Source organism: Pteropus alecto, unplaced genomic scaffold (assembly GCF_000325575.1).
Source record: "Pteropus alecto unplaced genomic scaffold, ASM32557v1 scaffold75, whole genome shotgun sequence".
NCBI lineage: Eukaryota > Metazoa > Chordata > Mammalia > Chiroptera > Pteropodidae > Pteropus > Pteropus alecto.
The window spans coordinates 31,102,928-31,129,174 of NW_006440638.1; the positions used below are offsets into that span (position 1 = coordinate 31,102,928).

General features: G+C 36.4%; 1 protein-coding gene across 1 annotated transcript in view; it reads left to right on the forward strand.

Moving 5' to 3' along the window:
* Positions 1-26,247, forward strand: part of SYN2 (synapsin II) — a 158,173-nt gene that overhangs the window by 1,042 nt on the left and 130,884 nt on the right. The gene's annotated exons all lie outside the window — the stretch shown is intronic.

Genomic DNA, 26,247 nt, shown 5'->3' on the forward strand with positions numbered 1-26,247 from the left:
ATAGCAGAAAGTTGACCTAGGGGATTGCTGGGGTGGGCGATGATGATGCAAGTGACTGTTGAAAGGTCTGAAGAAATGAAGAGGCTAGGAATATGGGTTGCTTTTTCTTCTGGAATATGGGAAGGGTTGTTTTTGTTTGTTTTTCTTTCTCACAGGAGTTGAGGTTGGAGACTGGATCTGAATGTTTCCTCCCAAGAGTGAGGCACAGAGGGACTGCAGAGCTGTCTGTCTCCATTTTCTCTTTTGGTTGCTTCACTGCTTTTCTTTCCCATCACTGGGAAAACCGGAGGGAGGGAGTGCTGGTTAGCGTGGGTGGGATGGAAGTGAAATGCAGGTGTGGAGATGTCCTCCTGCTGGCCCCTAATACGACCATTCTGAATAGTCATTTGGGTGACTTGTGTAAGTTGGCTTTCTCTCAAGACAGTGGAATAGAAAATCTGAAGGAATCTTTGTTAGGAAAAAAAAAGTCACAAGTAAGAGTGTAATGGGGAAAGCATAAGAGTATAAATGGTGGTGTCATTGGTAGCTCCCTAGGATAGTTATGCTAATTCAGTTTAAATCAACAAGTGCTTATTAGTGGGAAGAGAAGGTAAACTAATCTTTATTGAGCATCTGTTATATGCCAAACCCTGTACTAGGTGGTGTAATACATATCTGATTGAGTTCTCACCACAAACTAAGGCTTAGCAAAAGTAAGCAATGTGTTCACAGTCATTCAGCCAGCAAGAACCAAGATTTGAACTTAGGCCCACTTGACTCCACTATTGCCACTGCACTGTTATATTGCCTCGTTATTATTATTATGTTATTAGCAATATTAATAATAGGCTCCCTCTAGGGGCTAGACAGTGTAGGGGCCTTACAGAGAATTCACACTCAAATTTGGGAGACAAAATGGAAACATGAAACAATTAACAAAAAGGAATTTAGAATTATTAGTTTAGAATAGTGTTTCAGGCATTCAGTAAATGGAGTGATTAGTGAAGGCCGAAGTTATTGGAGAAAGCTTCACAAAATATGAGTCTTGAAGAGAGGCTAGAAAAAGAAGAGGAGAAATGGGAATGACATTGGCGCTTCATTTTTCTATGCAAGAATCCCATCCTCTTGCACCTTGTCCTGATCTATCCAGTTGAAGGAATTTGTTTTGGGTCTAATTACTAGTTAGGTACCTGCAGTTAGGAAGATACTCATTTGTATGGGTATGATGAGACTGCTGTAGATTTGTGTTTAGTTCTAACTGCTTCAGTGGCTTGAGATTTTAAACTTTCCTTGGCTACTATTATTCTCTAGGAAAACTGCCTGGCATGAAATAGGGAATTTGCCTTGCCCTGGAGACTAGATCTGATGGAAGTAATAGAAGCCGCTTACCTATGGGCTTACTCCCAACTGTTTTCTGATTTTTGACAGCAATTCTGTGTTTCTGTGCTTAATAGCAATTCTCAGAATTGTAGTTTGTTTTCTAAAGTGTCTAAATTTGTTAAAAACGTCTTGGTTAAATATTGAATGGTTTTATTGAAAGATCTCTGAGTTAAGGAGCAGGTGCCTGTTTATGACAAGCACAGTGACTTAAAAGGTGCTTTTTGCTCTAAAGGCTGATTTTAGTAAGTTTGGCTCACAATTTAAGCTACCTAGATAGTATTCAGTGAGCAGGTGTTGTTATATATCGACTATTATCTTTCTGGTGCTTGAATAGGAACCCAGAGTGTAGCCTGTCAGTAGAATTTGAGAATATTGGTCCTGTCTGAATTCTAGAATGCTAAAATAAAGAGAATTTTAACAAGCATTTAAATAATTGGAGATTTGAAAGAAGGGCTTAAAATAGGCAGCCTCTCTGAGTAGCCTTAATACACAGCAGATTCCTTTGAATTTCTGTCAGTGTAATTGTGGTCAATGAAATTTGGGGAATTTACCACTGACCAAGTTGATGTGGAAATTGAAGGTGTTTCTCTCTTTTGCTTGAAATGTGTTTTCATTGGTTGCTGAGATCTTTAGATTAATTGCACATTAAAGGATCATTGAAAAATGTGTGTTTCACTAAAAAAGTGAAATCAAGCTCATTATATATCTTATTAGTAATTATTATTAGTGGTTTATATATATACAAACCACTAATTATATAAAGATGTATATGTATATATATCCTGAAAATGCATCTTCTTTTAAGATTTACACAAATTTGAAGTACAGTTAAGACTGCACTTTAATAAATGATCTATGTGCTTAAATAAGGAACAAGTATCCATTTCTATATATTGTTTTTTCTTGTGTATTACATTCTCGCTGGTGAAGAGGTAAGTTTTCTCTCAGATCTCCGCTTGAATTTTTCCAGTGATTTCCAATCCCAGTGACCAAGTAAATTTTTTTTTATCCTAGCGCGTCTCAGTGTTTGATTTAAAATCAGTGCAGCGTAGACATTCTAAAGATTATCTAGATTATCTAGGCACTGCAAATGACAAGTCCATAGATGTTTATTGGGTACTTTCTCTGTATTAGGGTATATGTGCTAAGAAAAATGAGTCATTGTATCTGTTTTCTAAGATCTCTCTGTCCAGTTGGGTAGATAAGACGATAACATGTTTTAAAAGGTTACTAAAAACTACCCCTTGTATTCAAAGTTTGGTTCTTGAATCAACAGCACTGTCATCAATCAGGAGCTTTTTGAACTACAAGATTATCAGGTCACACCTCATGCCTACTGAATAATGATTTGCATTTGAATAAGGTCTCTAAGTGATTCACATGCACATTAAATTTAAGATGCCTTGAACTAAAGGGTATCTGATTAGTGCTAAAGATCTGGTAACACCACCAACTGCTATCATTTATTGAGCAACTACTATATGCCAGATGTTTTACTAAGCTCTTTAGACATATTGTTTAATCTCTACCACAGCAATGTAGTACTATAGAAATTTAAAAGAGTGAGAGATGGATGTGGGCTAGAGTGGGAAAGGAATGCTTCATGGAAGTAATGAGATTTGAACTGAGCCTTGAAGAATTTGAATCAAAAGAGATAGGTTTGGTTCAATCCAAACAGTGGGTAACTAAAGTTACCCACTGTAAGGAAACTATAGTGACAGAAAAGAAGGAGACAACGAAGAGACTGGATTGATGCATTATCTAGGCAGCACCTGTTTCTCTTCTTTTCTGGTCAATCTTTTGGCATATTTTAAGAACAGAGGAATTCAAAGTACAGTGGTCTGGATGAGTGCTTATGAGTGGCTCTAGAAAAATATTCGAGTTGGAATTTGGAGGGAAAGCTCAAGTGAGGCCTGAGGCTCCTCTCCAGTAACTATTTTATTTACATGTTCTGTTTCTAATACAACAATTCCATAGAATTTCATTGTTCATACCAGCAGTATCCTATAGCTTAGAATTCTAGGTTGTAGGATCTGGAAGATTATCTGCGTTACATTATAAATGGGGGAAATCTTGATTTAAAGAAGAATGGTGACTTGTCCAAGGTTACTCAGCTAGTTGAGGGCAGGACCAGACTGGAATGTAGAACTTCAGTTTCTCTACTAAGCTTTTTTCCCCACTATACCACAGTATTGCAGTACCTCTTTATTTTACTATCTTTCTACTTTCCTAACTTTTATCTTTCTCCATCTCTGATTCTCTCAAGGTCTGACAGGGACTTTTGATCTTATATTTTTAGTATTTTAACTTGAAGGAGCCTGAGTTATCATCTAGCCCAGAAAAATGAAATGATTCGTCTAAGGTCAAAGAGTCAGAGAATGGAGACTAGAACGCACATCTTCTGACTCCAACTCAAGCTTCTTTCAACTTTTAAGTCACTCTTTGAGTAGGTAACTTAAATTATTCCCTTTTTTTCCCCTTAAAAATACTGTTTGTATCTGCTTCTCTTAAAGATTCATCGTGGAGTTGTTAGCGTTTAAAAAAGAACTGTAGGAGCATATCACACTGTATTTACACCAGCAATTTCACTGTCTTATTTGTGTTATTAATATTTCAGCAAAGGTCATTGTAAAATGGTTGAAGGGGACTCTTAGAGAGCTAGTCATCGAAATCTAGCAATATGATAAAGTTAATAGGACTAAGCTACAATGATGACCTTCCTTTCAGGGACCTATTTTTTACCTTCATATCCCTGTCTACCTAAGATTGCTTATCTTTCTGTACCCAAGTTCAGAACTGTTGTAGCATTAGCCTTTCCAATATCTTGGTAAGCAAAAAGTAATGGAGTCCTAATAGGAAGTTTCCCAGAATTGCATACCTTCCCTTCATATTTACCAAACAGTTTCTCTGGGATATGATTCAGTGCAGTTGAGCATTTAGCACAAGCCAGGTGCTGCGGATACAAGGATAAGTTGGACATAGGCCTTGTCTTCTGGGATCTTCGAGTCCAGTAGGGGAGAGGATAGACATTTAAATAAGATTATGATATAGTATGATAATTAGTATACATAAGGTGCTATGGGAACACAGAGGTGATCTGTTCTGAGGAATGAAGATGTTGACATGTTTGTACCATTAAAAATGTGCCACTGTGTATTCTTAGGTAAACTACTTTGTTTCTTTGGGTTTTGATTCTTTAAAATCTCAAATGCGATGATTGAAACAGATTCTCTAACTTCCTTTACAGAACTGTGTTATTTCCATGTAACAGTTTTTGTGCCATTTTCTTTTAGAAACTTTAGCTCTTTAATTTATTCTATGTGGTAATGCTTGTTAATCTTTGGAAAAAGAGGCATAAGTTATTAAATGAGTAAACTTGTCCTTGAATGAGAAGCTCATCTTTTAGTACTCTCCATTCAGTACCACCTTCTTAACAGTATTGCTACCATGTGGTATTCTGAAAAAAGAGGACAATCCTGTAATGCCTGCTGTGTGTTTTCTCCTCGGTGATGGAAATTGGAGATTTGTCGTTGAACTCCTCTTTGCCTGATAGATCTAAGAACTTTTGTGTATAGATGCTAACAGCATTTATTTTTTGATCCCTGCCATGTGCACTGTGCTTTACAATTTACACAACATATTCATACCCATTGTCTTATTTTATCTTCACAATGATTCTAAGCAGTAGATAGAATATCCATTTCATAGATGAATAAACAGACTCATAAAAGTAGTCACTTGCCCAAGATTATATAGCTATGAAGATGAATTGTCAGGCTCTGAACCCAGATTGAGAGATTCCTAAAACAAACAAACAAAAAGATAAATTTGCCAGTAGAAAGTTATGAGATAATTTTTTCTTATAAAAAAGGTTTCTTTTGCAAAAGGATTTACCATATGACTTATTTAAATAGTGAGTGCCCCACTGCTTTAGAAATTATTCAATTTACAAAGATTTTATATACACATAGCTTTTTCTGGATGATATCCATTCCAAAGAGTAAGAACATGGTTAAATGCGATGGACTCAGGGGTGGAGAGTTGCATCCTGTTTTTTGTGTGTTTAATGGCATGCACACCATGTGTACACGTCTAAATCTTGTGAGTGAGACCTACTGCATGCTTATTGGGTGGCATTGTCATACTTTGTTTTAATTTCCCACATATGAAATTGAGTATAAGAAGGCTGTACATAACTTTAGAGAGAAGATGATATAGAAGGCTTTTCTGTCCTGCAGACACTACTTCAGTGCAGCAGGAGGAATTAGTATAGAACAGGGCGAGTGACTTATGAAGAGAATAAAGTGAGCAAGTACCAGAGATACTTGAACTTTAAGGATGCTCATACAGCATGACTAAAGATAGGAAATATATTGGCCTCAGTATTCCTTGACAGCAGGTATTTCTTATATTTTAATCAGTTCACATAACATTGTAAAGCAGATTATGATTATATTCAGTCATCCTACCCTTTTCTCCTCTTTCAGCAGTCATGAAACAATATAGACATATAAAATTGGGGGTCAAAAGACCTAGAGTTGAGATCTGGCTCCAGAGGACCATATCTTATGCATAACCTCTCTGAGACCTCCACCTCACCCCATTCAACAAATTTTCATTGGGGACCTGCTAGACACTGGAGTAACACAGACAAAAGTTAGTTTCCTTATCAGTAAAATAGGGATAATATCTCATAGCATTGTTGTGAAAATTGAATAAAATTCAATTTTTTGAAAAAGTGCTTTGTAAAGGTTAAAGCGCCATACTAGTGATTGTTGCATCCTTCCCTGTTTCCAAATGTAGGTACCCAACCTAACTTGGTCCCTTTTTTTGAATTCCCCCAATTTTATTGTATGGGTGATTGTCTGTTTTGCACACTTCGATGATAGGAAATATTACTGCTTTTGCGTATTTTAATTGAAGACCACAGTCTCAAGGACAAAATCATTGAAGGCTTGCTTTTGAATATTTTAAAAGGCAATGTAATTTAGGTTTTTTTTGTTGTTATTTTATTTTATTTTTTAAAGAGAGAAGCATTACCAATTTGACTCAGCTATATTTAACAATTAGGGACAGGACCACAAAAATATTTTAGTTAATAAATGAAATGAATTCTAAAATAGCGCTACCTCAGTTTCGCTTGTGATTAACTAAGGAAGGGTGGTTACAGAGGAAAATTAAGGAAGAGAGATATATACTTGCTTTTAAAAGTTGTACCTATGTTCTTTTCCCCTATCCAGTTCATTTTTCATATGTTTTCAGAGTATTCCTAAACAAAACAAAAGCATTCACAGACCTTATGAAGTTAATTTCTTCTGTAACGCACTGTTGCTCATTAGGCTTATTCACAATCTGGCCCCAGCTTATCTTTTTGCTATACTTTCAAACTTTTGCTTAGTCTGGATTACATGTTTGACTGAACACATACTTGACTTTCAGGATTCTCTGCTATTATTACACAGTTGCCTTTGATCGTATTCTGCTTCTCTCTCTTGCCTCAACACTCATTTTCTTTATCCCATTTTCAGAGGATGTGGGTACTGAATATTGTTTAAGAAAGACCCATCCCCTCCTGCCTTCTCCATGACCTTGCTCAAAATTTTATCTCGTGTTCCTTCTGTTCATACTCTCGTTTAATACTGGTTGCTTCTACTAGTTGCTCCTCCTGTAAATGAAGAAACAAGTAAAAACTCCTCCTCACCTTCATAACCATTCGTTCAGACATGAAAGAAAATCTTTATCTTGTTGCTACTTCCTTATCCCATATTTTTCTCCTGCACTGAAATTGGGCTTCTGTCTTCTTCATTATACTAAAATTCGTCTTGCTAGGTAACCTAACGTGCTAAATCCAAAAGAAGGTGTCAGTCTATACCTTCACTGATGGGTTAGACACTGTTTTCTTCCATCTGGAAATACCTTGGCTTCTGCATTCTTTGTTCTCTTCATATCTGTTCTTTTAAAGTTTCTTCTTGCTCTTCTTGTTCTTTTCCTTTGCCTACCTCATTAAATGTAAATGTTCTTCAGGGCCCTATTTTCTGCCCACTTTTTTCACTCTACACCTTTTTCCTGGTCCATACACTCTCAAAAAGTCAATTACCTCTGAAATGCAATCAGTTCTCATATCTTTACCTTTAGCCTAGAACTTTGTCCTGATCTTTAGACATATGTGCATTTGTCTCCTGGACATCTCCATCTGGATGGTTAAAGGTAACTCCAGGTCATTTGTTTCAGTATTGACTTCCTTATCTTTCCTTTCTATTCCAGTTCTTCTCATATTCTTTCAATTGGCGATAGCAGTGGTCACCTATTTCAAATTCTCTTTCACTTTCACCGAGAACTTCTGCAGATCTCACCATGATTTCCACTTAATAGCTTGCATGAACTATGTAAAATGCAAACTTGACCTTTGCACTCCTTTGCTTAAAGCTTTTTAGTGTCTTTCCATGTCCTATAGTTAAAGTTCATGGCCCTGTCATGATTTGACCTCTGCTTATTTCTCCAACCTTCTATTATCATCCCTAAACTTCAATTTTCAGCAATACTGAACTATTTGAAGTTTGTACACACATTGTGGCATTCTTCCTTCTTCTCTTTGTTTATGCTGTTTACTCCTACTGCAATTGCCTCACCTCCTCTTTCCTTCTTTTTCTTGACTAAACTCATTCATCTTTTGAAACTGAGTTGAATATTTCCTTTCCCAGAAATCCTTCTCTTACCCTCTAGATTATGTTGGGTATCTGTGCCTGCTTCATGCCTTCTTTCAGCCGGTGGATATTTTTATTACTAGACCCAGCACAATGATCTATTTATGTGATAGTGAGTTCTTTGAGGACAGGCTTAGGGTTTTACTCATTTTTTTTTCATTTTTGATTCAGTTGTTATTTTTTCTTTCGCTGCCGTGGAGAGTTTAACATTCCTGAACATATTCATACTTTGCGATGCGTATAAGGTTTTCATTCATTTTTTTTGTATCCTTAGCATCCAGCAGAGTGTTTGATACATAGTTTGAGGTTAATAAATCTTTGCCAAATTGAGTTAAGGAGAGGGAGATCCAGAGAATGAGAAAAGGGATAGAAGAGAACAATGGCAGAGAGACGTATTGTAGGGTTTGAGGTATATGTTATTATGTTGGAAGTCATGGTTATTCACTATAAGTATAATGAACTTTAGAATACTTTGGCTCTTATACTCTATGAAATGCAATTAACTTAATTACTATTTTTCAACCAGTTCAAATCATAAATCTTTTGAGGTTTAGTTCTGAATGAAAGCCATAGCAGCCCACAATACTGGAAAGTATTATCAGGTCCGTGGCACCTTTGAGCAGAACAAAGGAAATGGAATAAAACTGAGGACCGAGTTTGTCTTACCTCACCTATATTAATGTTTGGCTCTCAGGGAGCCCATTTTTCTGAAGTTAATTCTTTCTCACCATATCCAGAGCACTTTTCTTTCAGTGTGTAACTTCAATCTTGAGCAACTCAAGCTGCTTGTTTCTTTCTCTGTAGTGAAAACATTCCTTTAATTTAACTAAAGCATAATTGTGGAGAACTAAAACAGTATTATGACTGAAAAATGTTGAAAGAAAGTACACAGTAATCTCTTCATGATCTGACTCTGCTTACCTCTTCATTCTTACCTTTCTTTGATTCTCTACCCACTTTGATATAACCCTGATAAAGTACTTAGATTGAACCGAATGTGCCATGCCCCTGCATCCTTATTTATACTGTTCCTGTTACCTGAAAAGCTTTTCTTCTCCTGTGTCTTTGCCTGGACAATTCTGCATAATCTTTAAGACCCAGTTGAGTTGTTGACTCTTCTAGAGTGAAGACTAGACTTAATCCTTTCTTAAATTCTTTCAATTTGTGTTATAAAGCATAAAGACTTGCTTACCTCTCATAACAGTTAACTCATTGTCTTATATGTTTTTCTCATTTCCCCACATTCGAACAATGAGATCCCCTTAAGGGCAATGACTATAACTTTAATTTCAGTATCCCCAGCATTTGGTATGGTAAAGAAGGTTTTCAGTAATTATTTGTTAGACCAATTAGTGACTTATGAAAAAAATTATGAAAATGCAAATGATGAGCAAAGCAACTCTTCAGGTCCCTGTAAAAATAAACAAACAGTAGCTGCTTTAACTAAAGTAACTAGTCGATAAGAACTAGTATGTATTAAAATCTTTTTTGTAAACTATAAAGTGCTATAAAAGTATTATTGGTACTAGGTTAGAGTATTCTACACCCTCTCTTAAATGGGGCTGATGATGTACCTGCTCTGCCTCTCTCATTCACCCTTTTCTGATGTGCATAAATACCCTATGCATGCTCTTTCTTTCTGGAGAACAGCTATCATGCTCTCCACTTCTTCCCCTTTCTTAGCATAGGCACTAAGATGTCTTTGTTTACTTGAGCCTTTCTCAAATTTTAGGGTGTTTTTTCTTTTCTTCCTTTTCTTTAAGGACCATTCTTCAATTCCAGTCCTTTTAAGCACTGCTACAATCCCTTTCCAGGATATATACATCTTAATAGTTTTGCTGTTCTGGGGACTTGAAAACTTTATATAATAACTTTAGCCTTATTTAATCCTATACAAAGCAGCTTGGGCTTTGTGGGAGGAAATTGAGGTCCCCTTTCTCTGTTGTGAATTTAAATCCTTGGAAGGTCATAATTTTAATATTAATGATAATACAGTTGAAGACCATGTTCTTTTATTCTTCTAGGTTCCGGTGATATAGAGTGAGTCTTTTTCTTTTTGGACCCTGTGGTATGACTCTAGGGATACATATGGATATATTTCCCTCTTCAGTCCCTGTCACCCTCTGATGAATGGCTGATGGTGAGATTTTAAGTTCTATAGAGTCCTGTGTTCACTAACATTTTATTCGTTGGACAGAAGGGCACCAATACAAGATCGATTTGCTAATCAATCAGCAAATAGCTACTAACTCTAGTGTGTTAATTGCCACAAAGGCTATAAAAGTAGTGGAATACTAGGAATCAGATAAGTAATTATAGAATATATGCTTTTAGTTTTGAGAAAGTGTACAGAATCTCAAGGGAGTAAAATTAGGATAGTATAGCAGAAAGAGCATGCAAGCATTTAAAATATCCCTGTTCAAGTCTCTGCTAATTATTTGTGTCACCATAGGCAATTTAACTCTTTAAGTCTCAATTTCTATTTAAAAAATTAGGGATTTGGGCTAGTCATCTTATCTTCAGAGGCCCTTAGAAATCAAGGTGGATTGTTCAGAGAAGGAAAAAATAACTGTGGGCTGCAGAAGTCAAATGTGTCATAGAAGGAGTAGATCTGAGCTAGGCTTTGAAGGCTGAGTAAGGAAGAAGAGAGGCATTTTAGTTAAAAGGAAGAGAAAGAGCAAAAGCGTAACAACAGCAATGAGTAAGATGTGTGTAGAGGAGATTTAGGCTAATTAGTGTATAGTTTTAGGGCAGAGAAGACAGGAAGAGAAGTTTGGATAAGCAAGGTGGGAAAAATGATGCTAATGTATTAGTTGTACTATTCGATAGGCAGGCACTATTCTAAGTAGATGTATTAACCCAATTACTATGTTATAAAACATTACTATTATTAAACTGATTTTATAAATAAGGAAACTATAGTTTAAAGTGAATCCAGGATTTGAACCCAGGTAATCCAACTGTGATTTCATGTCTTAACCACATGCTTGGTAATCACTAGATAACAGTTTCCAATTTCTTCTTGCCACTAAACACCTTGATGTGTCCTTTCCTCAATGACACAGACACATGTTTGATCTTGGGCAATTTTTTGCTTTCTCATAACCTCAGTTTCTTTACCTATAATAAAGAGATAAAATATCTCCCAAAGTATTCTTATGAGAATCCATTGAAATAAACTCTGAAAATCGCTAACATGGTAACTGGCACATGAGAGATGTTCAATAAATGTTCTACTACGACAAGCAGATTTTCATAGCAGCTTTAAGACAGTTTACCATGTGAATATTTATAGGAGCCTTCAAGTCAAGTAAAACTGTAGACAGATTTCCATGACACTAAAAATAATTTTGAAAAATAAGACAAATCTAGATGAATATTTCTTCATTTTGGTTGGAGTAGATTGTTGTACTTAGTTTAGAAAACTCTGATAACTAGTGTTTTGAAATAGTCTCTGGGGAAGATGTTTTTATAATGGCTTATTTGTAGAAGCTTTATACTTTGAGCACTATCACATCCGTTGTCTCGTTTAATCCTCCACACAGAAGTATTTGTGGGGCAATAATTAATGTTATTCTCATTTTACATATGAAGGAATTAAGATCCAGGGAAGTTAGGATGTTTACCCAAGCTCACATAGCCAGGGCAATGATAAGAGTCAGGACTAGAACTCAGGTCTTTGACTTTGGATCTTGTGGGCTTCCTAGACTGAGTTGCGTGTGACGTGGAGCTAGCCAGTTTAGTTGGAAACTTGTGTCATGTGGGCAAAATATCAGTTTTCCTAGCCATTTAACAAACCAAGGGTATTTAGCATAATGAGCTCCCTTTAGTGCTACCTTGTGTCAGAAACTGCTAACACAAAAAGCCAGGGAACAGTGCAATGGAAGATGGTGACAAGAAGGTTGGTTGGGACTGGTATTTATCTCCTCTGGAGCGAATGGAGCCAAAAGACTTCAAGAGGCATTATGATGTTCTGGAAAGCATAGGAGATTTTGTAGTCAGAAGATCTGGATTTAATTCAGGTCATTGCAAGTTGCTCTTCTTTGAATCTCGATTTCTTCATCCTTAAATTGGAGTAATAATACCTGCTCTACTTTCCTCATAGGATTGGTGTGAGATCCGACTGCAAACCATAACACACACACAACAGGTTTAAATGGAAATTGAAGCAACAGGTGGGCTTGAGTAGATATGAGGAAGAATTCCCTACTTAATTTCCTCTTAAGTGTTGCCATGGGCAGTTTTTGTGGTTATTAGAAGTAGGAAGCTATGGAGAAAATAGTTTTTGCCTAGTAATCAGGGCTTTTAGTTCTAGTCAAAACTATAGAGGTGTTGAATTTTGTGTTTTTACTTTTCTGTGCCTGCTCTGCCCACTTACACTTTTCATTCCGTGTCTATGGACGTGTGTCCCATGACCCAGAATTCATTCCAGAGGTGAACATATTTTCTGAAACAAAATTGGAAAGTGAGGTCTTATTTTTCAATGCAATAAATAGTCTGAGAGATTTTTAGATACTGAAATGTGGGAAGTTGGAAGAAATTTTGATGGTTGAAGACAATGAGATTGAAAACTTGAAATCAGGAGGTTCTTGGGAATTGTAGGCCAAATTTTTGTTGGCATACCTGTTTTCTAGATTTTATTTTTCAGCAGGCTGAGTTAATCTTAGCTCAACTATGAATTGTTAGTGGTTATTGGTAATCCCTTTTCAGGTTTTTGTGTTTTCATAGAAGGAGGTGGAAAATAGAACAACTGCTTCAACCCCAAGTAATGAATAGTGGAATTTCAGCACTCAGATTGGGAAAAAAGGAGAAACATTCTTTATTGCCACCTGCCTACACGAAAAGTCTACTCTTTTAATGATTTAGCAAAGTAGGATGAGACTGATTTCCTGTAACCTCCAGATGACTTATGCAGTCAGATTTGCTTGAAAAATACACTCAACTTAACTTTGACCCTGGAAATTGTAGCATGTGTGATTCTGTAATAAGGTCATATATCTAAATAAAACTTTATAATTTATTATATACTTTGATTTGCATGTATCATCTCATTTGATTTGCACCTTAACTTTGTAGGTAAATTGGTATAATTTCCTGTTTTGATTAGGAAACAAGAAATTGGGAAAACCGAGGCTCACAGAGATTATGATTTGCTTAAAGTTACAACATGACATATGTAGAGCTGCATCTAAAATATAGATTCTTCTCTTTCTACCCTTTTATCCTTACGCAGTGCCCCTTTTCTCCATGCAGCTAAACTCCTTTCCAAGCTCTGCATTAGTCAATTATGTGCTTTTGCCTAAAAGCACCAAGGATGGATAAAAAAATTGCTTAAGCTGGAAAGAGCCTATATGGTCTGTGACAGGTGTTGCGTAGGTTGGTTGAAAAATAACATAAAGGTTGTCTCCTTTCCCTTTCTGTTTTTGTTGTCAGGAAAGGGAATTTTCGCACCGGAGCTCAATTCCTTTAAAGCTTCTTGTTTTCTTTGAACCTGGAAATTTATTTCTTAACCAGAGCTTAGTGTCAGACTTAAGTGCCTACTAAGAACACTGTTCGCTGCTGACCTATTTTTTTCTCCCCTCTTTTTTTTTCCCATTTAGCCAGTCTCTCTTGCTATACTTCATACTTCCCTTAGTTCCAGTTGTAGTTATATGGAAGGTTCTGGGAGTCAAAAGGCAGTGAAGTTGGGGGTAGGGAGATATGAAGCTCCTGTCCTTTCTGACTTTGTATGTTCCCCCCAAATCCTGGGAGTATTCTGCTCTGCCCACTTTCCGGGACCCTCTGCTTTTCTCCAGATTCTTTTGAAGCAGAGATCTAGGCAGTGGCCTTCTGGGAAGAAAGACTTTCCAGAGACATTTTAATGGGTTGATTTGGTTTATCCCTAATTAGAGCTTGGAAATAGGCATATAGAGATCAGCCTTTTGTTTGTTTTTATTGGTTCACTTCCCCTCCCCTTCTTGGGGTATTTATTTATTCTGAGGTTTCCCATGTGTTCCATTCATTCTTTCATTAGTTGTTCAGTAGGAACTGGTGCTATAATAATGAGAACAACAGACTTTGTCCTGTCTTCACAAAGCTTATAGTTTTGTTGGGAACATGGGCAATTAAACAAGCAATATAATAGTGTGATTTATTGTTATATCAACATGATTAAAATAAATTTTAAATAGAATGTTTCTTTTATAATTTCATCATAGCAATAGAGCATCTGCTTTCACATTTTCCCATATTTTCTTCCAATATTTGTTCATATGCAAACATTTTTGCATAATTGTGGTGATTGTCTAGCTATAATTTCATATTTTGTTTTTTTCTACTTATAAATAACTTTTACATATTATTACCCAGTCTTAATAGTTATATATTTTTTCATAACTGTTGTACCATGATTTATTCAATTATATTTTATTAGAGAACTGTTGACTTCTAGTTTTTATCATTATTACATATTAAGACCATAGGCATTCTCAATTTTCAGAAAAAGAACTAGTTGACTAAAGGTTATATTGATATATGTAGCTTTTGGTAGATATTACTATACTGCTTCCTATAGAAGGTTTTTCCAGTTTGAAGTTTATCAACCATTTTTACTTCACTTTTCAGCACACAGTATTATTATCTTTTAAAGTGTTAGTATAATAGGTATAAAAGCAGAATTTGAGTATTTTAACATGTACTTCTGTGAGTATAGGTAAGGGTGAATGATTTCCATGATGTTTGTTTATAAATCTGTTATATGAAATAATTATCTTGCCTTTGGCAGTTTACTTGGTTTGCTTACTTTGTGGTATGATTTTGAATGAGACATTCATTGTCAGTGAGGAGGAATGAATGACAGTGGCTAGAATGTCTTCTTGGGGATTTGCTCCAACTTGGCAAAAAAAAACTTCTGTGATTGTGGGGTCAAGAACCAGGTTCTTTGAGCTAAAGTCAGTACTTCGTGTTGAACTGACACCTATGGGGTCTGCCCTAGACTGTGGGTTACTTCAGGGCAAGGGCCATGTTTTATTCTTTGCCTCAGCATTTAGCAGCCTGGCTAACAGTAGGCCTCAAAAATTGTTGAAGGAATAGGGACCATAAATGGTCTTCTTCTCCAAATAGTCTCATGTCTTTTCATATTGCCTAAAATTTCACTGTTTAAGATTCACTCTTTGGATCTTAAAGACTTTCTAATCTTGGAGGACTTTAGGAATTTTTTAATACCTATATGAGGATGAGTATGGTGGTCTCAGGTAACATACTGGAGATTATAACCACAATATGAGAGCAACACTTTGTAGGGATGGAATATAGAATAGACACCTAGTGGTGGTGCAGTAGAGATGGGGTAAGGGGGATGCTCGGAAGGTTACTAGGAATTTGTCAGAAATAAACCTCATCTATTGCAGAGAATCTCAGGAATATGAGAGCTGGAAAGTAATCTTACTGATCCTCTGAGCCTTGGTATACTTGCATGTAAATGTGGATGAAAATGCCTACTGTCTATGGTTATTGTGAGACTTTGTTGAAATTAAGTAGGTTATGAAAGTGCTTTGTAAATTTTCCAGTGCTGTGCAAATACAAAAAAATCATTATCATCATCACCATCATGTAGAAACCAAAGAACAGAGAGACGAAATTACTTTTATTTTTTTTTCCAGGAACTAGATTTATTCTTCATTATGCAGCTAATCTTTATCATTTGAAGATGAACTTGAAATTTCTAAAGTATTATTTCCCTCCCAAGGAAATAGTGAGAAAGAATGGATGATGTAGCTTTGGGGAGTAAATAGACTTTGTTAAGCTTTTTATCACTTTAGTAAGTTATTAGCTTCTTTCTGCCCAGGTCCTTTTCCTAGAGGAGAATGAAGCACAGCAAAAAGAGGGAGACAAAACAGTATGAGTGTGACAAAGCGTGAGTCATGTGCAGAGGTAGGAAGTGAATTGATTGAAACAGTGAGTTAAGATTAGAAGGAATCATAAATTGATCCTAGAATAGTAAGTAGATTGGGATCCAATATAGAGAATCTTGAACAGAAAGCTCAGAGAATTTTCCTTAACCTGTAGTTAGTAGTGAGTAGTAAAGGTTTTGGAGCAGAGGATGACTCAATCAGTGCTTTGCTTAGGAAGTTTTATCTGAAAACAATGTAGGAAATGGGGAGGAGGGAGAACTTGTGCAGGCCTGGAGACCAGTTTAGAAGCGTGTTTTGATTGTCCAGCTATGAGATACTGGAGGCTTGTAATAGGACCATGGAAGTGGAGAAGAAAGAATGGATACAAGGATGTCAGAGAGTGTTGTCCTAGGCCAAAGGAGCTCTGGGACCTTATGACATTCAATCCATTCTCTCTCCCAGAGGTTTGTTTTGTTTTGTTTATAAACTTAAAAAAATTTTGAAGTATAAAAGTGCACAAATAATAAACATAAAAAATGGCACAAATATACAACATAACCAGCACCTGCTAAGCTTCTATAATGCTCTTTTCAGCCATTACTTCACCGCTCCAAACAGGTAACCACTATTTTTACTTCCTTTATCACATATTTATTTTGCCTGGGTTTTGAGCTTTATTCAATAGATTCTTCAGTATAAACCCTTTTGAGTCTGGCTTCTTTTGTTTGACAGTATGTTCATGAGATTCATCTGTTTTCTTGTATGGGGCATTATTTCATTCTTTTTCATTGCTCATTTGTATTCCATTACAAATTAGGGGATTAGGGCTTCAACATACGGCTTTTGGGAGGGATATAAATCTTCATAATGAGTTATGTAGTAACTCAGTACTGCAGTATTTTAAATATCAAAGGCTTTCATGTTATAAGAAACTTGAACAGAGAGGGATATACCTAATATAGAAGAGAAAGGGACTACTCATTATTGAATGCTGCATACCAGGTACTGCCTAAGTGCTTTTACTTACATTTTCTCATTTAATTAAATAATACATAAAGTGTGAGATCAGTGTTACTGTATTATTTTTATAGGCCAGAAAACTGAGACTCACAGTTTTAGTTAGGTAGTTCATAATTGCCATCAAGAATCTAACCTAGATCTGCTTGAATCCAAACCAGTCCGTCACAAGGAAATTGCAGTTTGTCAGTGAGATGTCTGTCCTTCCTTCCTTCCTTCCTTCCTTCCTTCCTTCCTTCCTTCCTTCCTTCCTTTCTTTTCTTTCTCTCCCTTCCTCCCTCACTTCGTGTGTGTGTGTGTGTGTGTGTGTGTGTGTTTGTGTGTGTGTGTGTGGATAGAGAGTGTTCTTCTTGATGACCCTGAAAGCCCATCATATAGATGGCCCCCTTCTGAGACCTAGTACTTTTCTGCCTTTGCAAAGAGCAGTGTTCCAAACAGGCATCTCCCCCTACCTGTGCCCTCCACGCTTCCCTACTGAATCTCTTAGCAGCTGGTCATTAAACTGTCTCAAGGTAGATATTATACTGGCACATCTTCTGCTCCAGCTGGCAGGGTGACAGAAGAAGCTTCCATAGAATTTTTAAGGCTAGCCAAGCCTCTTAATTCTCTCACCAGTTTTCTTATAGCTTTTCTCCAAAAGTAGGAAGGCAGGAATGACATCTAAAAGAGCTAGAAAGAATGCAGGAGACCTAGGTCTTGGCCCTAATACTAAACTGCTGTATGCTTTTGAAAACCATATTTCTCTCCTCTTGACTCAGGTTTTCTAATTTATAAAAAGAGGGCCTTGGATTTGGATTAGTTGTTCCATGCGCCATCATCAGGGCCAAGCGTGGGAAGATCCAATTAGGAGATATTTTGGATTCTCTATATATTGTGACAACCAGAGCAACTCTGGTTTTATTGTTTGTATATGTATTGAGCTTCCTTCTGAGATTTTAGTTAAAGCAAAGGATTATATAACAAATATATGCTTGAAATCCACTAGAGTAAATGATCTCTACTAATTGAAACTGTCACTCTCTGAAAATAGAAAACTGAAATATTATGAGTGGCAAAACGAAATTTAAGCAAAGTTTTCACCCTTAACATTTTTTAAAATACATATAAGGCCTTCATGCTGTCTTCTGACCATCATGAGAGAATCGCGGGAGAGGAGTGTATAGTTAATTTTGCCTAGGGTAGGAGGTTGGGAAAGGATTCACCAAAGGGGAGGCGTTTGAGCTGGACTTGAAGAGTAGAAGTTCACTAGGTGGATTAGGAGATTGGGAGGAATAAAGCATTTCAGGTAGAGGAATGAGGCAGGAAGGCATGAAAAGACATTGCTATTTTGGAAATACTATGTTCTTGATGTAGATATTATGTATGATGGAAAGGAGAAGGAAAAATACTAGGAGATAAGGTTGGGAAGATCACTGGGCTACCTTGTAAAGGGACTTGAATGTTATAGTGATGGGGCTAATGAAGAATTATAAATATTTTAATTAACACTGCTTAATAAATTTTGGGTTCCTCTAGACTGAGGACCCCTGATCCACACAGCGGTGTTTGGATGCTAGGTATGACAATGGTGGTGGTGCTCACACACTCAAGTGATTTTGATTAGAGAGAGCCTTGGTGACCTGGGATCTACACTAACTTTTTCTTCTTAATTGGTTCAGAATTTTGGCTATATGTAAAACAATGCTTGTGTAAAACAAAATGGTAGAGGAGTGGGGGAGGTTCTGCTGATGGGAAGCCAGTCTCCACACTGTAATAATCTCAGTGGTGTCCTTACCATTTAAATTTATCATCAGTGATGGAAGAGGCAAGATGGTAATTTTACCTCCTATGTAAAAAATTAGAGTCAGCCTTGTGGCTCAGGCTTCTCAGCTCTTCTCAAAAACAAATCTCATTCTTTCCCCCAGGAACATATGTTTATTTGTAATGCGTTCCATTCATGGTAATTGGAGCAGTGTGCCTTTTAATTTTCCTGTCAAATATCCATTTCCCTGCTTAGAGAGGCTCAGAGCCCGATGATATAACAAATGAATTGCATTAGATTAGGAAGTAGGTTCCCAATTAAACATGTATGATGATGTTTGCCCCATTTGCCCTCCCCTCCTTTAATCATTTCTGCCCTTGAGATTTTCCTAGATCTTGTGAGTCCTATCTTAGTTGAGGACAGACTTCAGATTGGGGCTCAGTAACTGCCCAATTGGAGACAATATCAGCTTCATACATTTCACAAAACAGTGAGAAGGAGTGAACTGACATTGATGGAAAAATTACTATGACCAAGCACTTTACATGCATTATCTCATTGAATCCTTATATTTCCAAAGAGACATTATTGCAATTTTACATATGAACATGTGGTTAGGTAATTTCTCTGAAGTTACATACAATTAGAAAGTGGTAAATGAAGTTAGAATCTTTGTCTGAGTTCAAAATCCATGTGTCTTTTTCCACTTCATGACTCTGAAATTAGAATAATTATGCTATTAGAGTTTAGCAATTTTGTAGTTCAATGAAAAAAGTTTAGGGAGAGGACTTCAGGCATCAAGGTCAGAAAAGAGGTTTTGTAGAATCAGCACTTGATCAGAAGAGTAACCTTCATAAAGTATAAAGAGTTATAAGTAATTCTAGTACTTTCCTCACTTTGGAAATGAAACATTATGCTATGGCCAGTGGTGAGTTTAGATAAATTCCAGGTGTGAGGCAGAGTAGTGAGAGAGATTGGTAAGAAATGTAGCTGGGCTTTTTTTGAAAAATGGAGATATAGTTTTCATACCATAAAATTTATCTTTTTTAACGTTTACAGTTCATTGGTGATAGTATATTCATGAAACTGTGTAACCATCACCACTACCTAATTTCAGAATATCTTCATCACTCCAGAAAGAAACCCCATACCCATTAGCAATCATTTTCTATAGCTCCTTTCCACAACCCCAGGCAATCATTCATCTATTTTTTGTCTTTGTGGATTTGCCTGGTCTAGATATTTCATATAAATGGAATTATACAATATGTGGCCTTTTCTTCTATGTCTGGCTTCTTTCACTTAATGCTTTCAAGATTTATCCACATTGTTAAATGTATTAGTATTTAGTTGTTCTTTTATGGAATTTTATTCCTTTATTTCTTTTTTCCACAGCTTTATTGAAATATAATAGATAATTAGTTACTTATATTTACCTTGTACAATTCAATGAGTTTTTTTTCAATTATAGTTGGCATACAACAATATATTAGTTTCAATTATACAGCATAGTGAATAGAGATCTATATAACTCACAAAGTGATCACTCCATCAAATCTAGTACCTCTCTTCCCCTTTACATATTTATTACATTATTAACTATCTTTCTTATACTACTCTTTATATCTCCATGTCTATTTTGTAACTATCCATTTGTACTTCTTAATCCGTCACCCCAACCCCCTTCCTATCTGATAGCCCTTAAAATATTCTCTGTGTCTATGAGTTTGTCTCCATTTTTGTTGTTGTTGTTTATTTTGTTCCTTAGATTCCACATCTATGTGAAATCATGTGGTATTTGTCTTTCTTTATATGATTTACTTCATTCAGCGTGATACCCTCTAGGTCCATCAAGGCAATATCTTTTCCACTCTCTTCCTTTTAGTCTGTGTGTCTTTAACTCTGAAGTGAATCTCTTGTAGGCAGCATATGTAGGGGTCTTGTTTTCTTATCCATTCAGCCACTTATCTTTTGGTTGGAGCACTTAATTCTTTCCATTCGAGGTACTTGTTGATAGGAATGTAGTTATTATCAGTCTTTATTCATGTTTTTGATACACGTTTTTCCTTCCTAAAGAAGTCTCTCTAAGATTTCTTGTAATACTGGCTTGGTATAGATGAATTCCTTTAGTTTAGTTTTGTCTAGGAAGCTCTTTATCTGTCCTTTGACTCTAAATGATAGCTTTGCTGGATAAAGTATTCTTGGTTGCAGATGCTGGATTTTCATCACGTTGAATATTTCGTGCCAATCCCTTCTGTCCTGCAAAGTTTCTTTTGAGAAATCAGCTGCTAGTCTTATGGGGTGCTCCCTTGTCGGTAACTAACTGCTTTTCTCTTGCTGCTTTTAATATTCTCTTTGCATTTAACCTTTGGCATTTTAATTATAACATGTCTTGGTGTGGGCCTCTTTGGGTTCATCTTTTTTGGGACTCTCTGAGCTTCCTGGGGTTGTATGTCTATTTCCTTCACCTGGTGAGGGAAGTTTTCCATCATCATTTCTTCAAACAGGTCTTCAACTTCTTGTTCCCTTTCAGGTACCCCTGTGGCCCAGATGTTTTTACATTTAATTGTGTCCCATAGGCTCCTTAAATTATTATTATAGTCTTGGCTTCTTTTTTCTTGCTGTTCTGATTGGGTGTCTTTGGCTTCCCCATCCTCTATATCGGTGTTTCGACCCTCCTCTTCCTCCATTCTGTTGATTCCCTCTGATATACTCTTCATCTTAGACAATGTGTTCTTCATTTCTGACTGGTTCCCTTTTAAAATGTCCATTTCCATTTTTATGTTTTTTATCTCTTTGTTAAAATTCTCATCTCATATAGTTTCTGCTTTTTTGTCTTCTCATTTTGACTGCCTTTCTGTGTCTGTTTCTATGTACTAAGCAAAGCTCCTAAGTCTCCTGGTCTTATTAGTACAGCTTTGTGTAGTAGGTGTCCAATGGCACAGTCCTGAGAGGGGTTCAGCTGCAGGCCAAGGTTAGCCCCAGCCTGTGTCCCTCCGAGGCCACCTGTTAAAATTCGGGAAGCAGTCCACAGATGCTGTGCTTATAGTTGTCTCAAGAGGTCATCCCAGAAACCGAGGCCAGCTGCCACCAGTGTGGGTCTTGGAGTTGGTTCAATAAGGAGCCCTGGATTCACCGAGGACACAACTGGATGTGGCTTGGGTGCGGCCGCGAGTTGGGGGAGGCAGAGTTTCAGGAAATTCTCTCAGTGGAGTGACTGCTGTTATCCAGTTTGATGACATCTCAGTTGTCTTTCCATTTGTTTTGATTTTATTTCTTTAGTTTTGTAGTTTTCCTTGTACATGACCATGTGGCTTTTGTCCTTTATTCTGGTAACACGGGATATTACATTGACTGATATTCATATGTTGAACCAACCTCGCATTCATGGGATAAATCTTATTCATGGTACATAATCTTTTTTACATATTATTACTAGATTTGGTTTGATAGCTTTTTTTTTTTTTTTTATAGCTACGGCTTTTCACAAAGTGTATTTAGTGGATCTTCTGACATTATGTGGAGAGAATGGGAAGGTGCCTTATATTATTTCACCAACTACTCTTTGCTACCACCATGCTAAAGGCCTTACATACATTATCTTATCTAAACTTGTGCTAGGTTGCAGTCACTTAATTGTCTACTGTATACTAGATAGTAGTTTCCCTATATTGCAGATGAGAAAACAAAGAGGCAACGTTTTTCTTTTTTTGGTTGTTCAGCTGTCAGTCATATAAAAGTATAGTGTATACAACCACTTATAGTACATAATACTTGATGACTATAATGAAATGATTTTATTTGTTTTCAGCTTCCTAAAGATGATTAAAATTTGATGAGAGATGGCCTGGCATGTGTGTGGTTACAGACAGAAAAGGTGGTGAAAATAGAGTTTGGAGTGGAAAAGTATGAGGTAGGAGGTTTTTGGATTAGCAAATTAATATAGTTTTGCTAACTAGGAGATTAAGAATGATAAAAAAAATTCTGCATAGCAATTACAGTTATGCACCACTTAAAAACGGGGATACATTCTGAGAAATGCGTTGTTAGGCAACTTTGTTGTGTGAACATCATAGAATGTACTTACACAAACCTAGATGGTATAGCCTGCTACACACCTAGGCTATGTGGTATAGCCTATTGTTCCTAGGCGACAAGTCTATATAACATGTTACTGTACAGAACAACATGAGATTAAATCAAACACAAGAAAAAATTGATGCAGTCAAGAGATGTGGTAAGCATGAGATGTGTGAGGCTGCTGGTGGTATGACATGGCATATTATTTTAGACAGTAAACTTTTTTTTAATAAGTGGAAAGAATATACTCTAAAATAATGATAAAAATTATAATAGAGTAAATACATAAATCAATACCACAGTCATTTATTATTATTATCAGGTATTATGTACTGTACATAATTGTATGTGCTATACTTTTATACGACTGGCAGTATAGTAGTTATAGTAGGTTTGTTTATGTCAGCATCACCGTGAACACATGAGTAATGCATTTTGCTATGATGTTATGACAGTTACAGTGTCACTAGGCAATAGGAATTTTTTAGCTTCATTATATTCTTATAGGGCCACCATTGTAGATATGGTCTATTGTTGACATTATGCATGCAGTACAGGACTACTTCTCATGGAAGCCAGGGTGAGGCAGGAGGATATGGTAGAGAGCTTTAATGGTAAGTTTTTACCATTATAAGTTCTGTTTCTTAAAGTGAGTGGTAGGTCTGAGAGTGTTCTTTTTATTAGTGAGCTTTATAAGTTCTATGTACATCACATTTAAAAAATATATCCAATATTTCATTCAAAAAGGGAAGAGATAAAAGAAAGGTAGAGGAATAAAGGAAGAGAATCAGTCTTTGTGAGCAAGTAACGTGTTGACAGTGGAAAAGACAGGCAGACTTTGCTTAACGTATGTCATATTATGGTCATCTTGCCCATTTGTTGTTGTTAGGGAAATATGTGCTTTATTCTCTTTCATAAGCTATAATTGATAGATAATTTCTTAGAGCTGGACTTTGGAAAGAGGAGAAAAAATGAAGCTTTGAAACAGATTTTATTTCTACTTCTCAGAGGAGAAAGTGGTGGGTGTGAGAGTGGGAGCTCATGTGTCCAGGCATCAAACTTGGCAGACAACTCCTTCAGAGCAGATGGAGTGAGGATTTCATCGCCTGACAGATTGACTCAGACCTGCCTTCCTGCAGCCAGACGCTACTAGGTATGGGATGAATCTCTGTCAAAGCTGCAGGATTACGTTATTCCTCCTTCTACTCTAGCAGTGGTGAACTCTTACCTGCCCATATGAAAAGCTGCCCAGGACTCGGTCCCACCAAGTGTTCCTAAAAGGAGCTGATATGTTTGCTGTTGGTTGTTTTCAGGGATGATGGCTTTGGTGAAATGGGCATTTTTTAGGCTGAAGTGTTTAAGCAGAAAGGTGACTTCTACTGGATGACATGCGATCTATGTTGAGGATTTTTACATTGGACTGGATTGCTTATGTGTCCTCTATACTTTTCTGTCACGAGATTATGAGGAATGTGAAATAGAAGCTTCTGTATAATCCAGTAATTGGTTTAGTGAGCTTAACACAGACGGAGAAAAAAAACCTGAAAGAGAATTATTGCCTAAGAAGTAAGTGGCTTTCCAGAAATTACAGATCTTGCTGCCAGTCACGATTTTAGCAACCAGTGAATATGAACATGTTCTGGATTAGGGCCATAGCTTTTTAGTTGGTGTCTTTGCCTTTAGTCTCTCTCCTGACAATTTAGACTATAAATGCTGCCAGGCTTTTTTTCTCTAAAACTCTGCTTTCATCATGGTAATCTTCATTCAGGTGTCTCCATTGCTCTGCATCAAGTCTGGGCATACTGTATAGCTTTGAAATTTGTTGTATCTAGCCTTAATGTCTTATCTTCTCCAGCATTCATTACTTTCTTCTCAAGCTAAAAACCTATCTGTCCTAAGACTTAGCTCAGTTTCTTCCTCTTTTAAGCTAGCATTGACCACTGTCTTCTCTGTCCTATCAAATATATCTAGTAATTTCCAAATAATTTAGTGGTAAAATGTTTTGTAATCTTTATTTGTATGTTGGTGTTGGACCATGGGCCTTTTGGAGTTATGGACCATTTTTCCTTCTATCTCCCCACGATAGTTAAGATGGCACCTGACACATATCAGTACATTTGTTAAATAGTTAAACATTGAAACTTTTGTAAATATAACCTATTAATTGTATTTATTTTAGAGTTCACAAAATACTTTCACATTTATTTTCACATTTATTATCTTACTTAATTCTTCCTAAAATTTTATGACAGTCCCATTTAAAGATGAAGAAATTGAATCTTAAAGAGTTGGTATAATTTTCCCAAAGTCTCACAATTGCGAAATGGCAGAGACAGATCTGGAGCCCAAGTTTTTGGGTTTGTTGAAAATGCCAACTTACTTTTTTTGCCTTAAAAATCCCAATTTTTCTTAAGGGATTTGTAGATATGTTATTCAATACTATGGAAATATTCTGGGAATGCAATGAAAAGGTAATGTCTTCCTGTGAAATAAACAGTTATTAAAGATGCGAATGTTTCAGACCCAAATGCATTCTAAGAAGGAAGGTGTAGTGGGTTGAATAGTGTCCCTCCGCAAATTCATGTCCACTCGGCACCTCAGAATTACCTTTTTGGGAAATAGAATTTTTGTAGATGTAATTAGTTAAGGATCTTGAGATGAAATCATCATATATATAGGATGGGCTCTAAATCCAGTGACTGGATTTATAAAAAGAAGAGAAAAACAGAGAGAAACAGAGAAGACAAGACCATGAGAAGATGGAGGCAGAGATGAGAGCTATGTAGTTAGTTACAAGCCAGGAAACAGCAAGTATTGCAGATAGCCACTAGAAACTGGAAGAAGCAAGGAAGTAATGGTCTACTATAGCCTTCAGAGGGAATATAGTACTGCTAATACCTTATTTTCAGATTCTAACCTCCAAAATTCTGAGGAAATAAATTTTACATGTTTCAAGCCACTACGTTGTGGTAATTTATTATGGCAGTCTTAGGAAACTAATGCAGAAGGGAGAAAAATTAATATTTAATAAAAGTTATATACCAGGCATATTCTAAGCACTTTAATATGTTATTTTACTTTATCTCCCAATGGCTTTATGTGGGTAGGGGTTATTTATTCCTATTTTACAGGTCAGAAAAATAAGGCTCAGAAAGATAAAATAGAAAGCTCATGTTTTAAGAATATTCTATTGTTCTATTTTTAGCTTTATACTTTCTTCTGTTGATTACTTGAGGAATTTATTTTGTGGCCCTCAGAGTGACTGGGCACTGAATTTTGATGGTCCATATCTACTAGATTGGTTAAAGCTGTGAAAGGTAGATTAGTCAAAAGAGGGCCAGAAGTCTTATACAGCTTTTCTTCTGGGATTGACTTTCAGCATCTGTCTCCCCCAACATCTTTACCTATTCCTTGCCTCCTATGTATTCACATTTCTTCATGAAACTTTTATAAATTCCTCTTTACCTAATATTCT